Source organism: Montipora foliosa, chromosome 3 (genome assembly GCF_036669935.1).
Source record: "Montipora foliosa isolate CH-2021 chromosome 3, ASM3666993v2, whole genome shotgun sequence".
Classification (NCBI taxonomy): Eukaryota; Metazoa; Cnidaria; class Anthozoa; order Scleractinia; family Acroporidae; genus Montipora; species Montipora foliosa.
In genome coordinates this window covers 13,277,559-13,278,964 of record NC_090871.1, presented here as the reverse complement: position 1 = coordinate 13,278,964, position 1,406 = coordinate 13,277,559, and positions in this window count along the sequence as shown.

Genomic DNA, 1,406 nt, shown 5'->3' with positions numbered 1-1,406 from the left:
GAAGATTGGTACCAACAAAGTTTGATCAGTTGGTGAAGTCACGCAAGAGAGGCGAAGTGTTAGAAAAGCTCCTTCCAAATACACATAAAAATCATCAAAAAATTCACAAAATGTTGGCAATTCCTCTTTTTTAATGAAGGTAAGATTTTCCAGTTGTCTGAACAACGGGAAAAGCACGAAGTGACATAAAATCGAGGCTCTGACGTAAGAACACTTGAAATAATGTCAATTTCAACTCCCAACTCGTCGTGAAACCTCAGTTAGTTCACGCAGTTAAGTGAATTGCCCCTTCGGTTGTCCTTTCGTAAACAAATGTGCTAGAATGTTACTAGTGAGACAATAAACTATATTGATTGTTTCTTTGTCCACTCGATCTCGTAGAAAATTTTAACGGTCAGTCTTGTCTGCAGACAAGGGGTATGCAGACTAAGGTTATAATGTAACTATTTAGGCTTAACTATTAGCACTTTTAAAGGGTTCGGGCTTTTTCAACAGTTACATTATAACCTTAGTCTGTATTTTACCCCTGGTCTGCAGTCTGCATTTTACACTGACTGTCTATGTGCTTTACCAGTCTATGAAACTGTGGGTTTTTACACGTAGAGATAGCAGACTGGTTATCCTCATAAATTGTCATTGGTATCTCCAGATCTCAGTGCGCAAAGATTTAAGTATCTGCTCGCATACCTGTGTACTCTAAGCATATCCAGGTAAAGGTGTGTTAGAAAATATTTGTCAATGTTTAGCGCGAAGAAAATTTTACACTTTGGATAGTGACTTATCCACTGGATAAAAGTATCTCAGTAGCCTCCAGTGTTAACCACCTTTTGAACAATCGAGGCCAGGATGTCAAACCACTCTCTACGACGGTTTGGGTCTTCCGCAAGAAGGCAACGGCTACACATATGATACTTAGGATCATAGGGCAATCAGTTCGTTATGTTTTCTCTGATATCTCTGACAGAATTCACCTTGATTAGTTTAATCTTTTAGAGCCCCCTTTCGAAGACACCCGGTGATGTGTTTTGCGTTGTGCTGAATATTAACTTAACCAGTTTCAATTTTATATTTAATGTGAAAGATAGACCGAAGTGATGCTCGCAATTATCTGGACAATTTGAGCAATTGTCTCCAATAGACACCTGAAAAATTCAGGTGGCGCCAACGGGATTCGAATGCTAGAGCTACGTACCAACTGAGCTGTGAAGCCACACATATTCACCTTTTCGTCTATAATCTGCACTTCAAATAATTTAAATTTCTTTCATTGATCAGTCCTTTTTTTTCTCTAAATGTAATTCCCTTAGATTAGTTAGATTTATTTATTTCATTATTTCATTATTTCATTATTTATCCTCTTGTCTATTCTATTAGTTGTGTGTGCATGTGTGTGTTACAACCCAGAA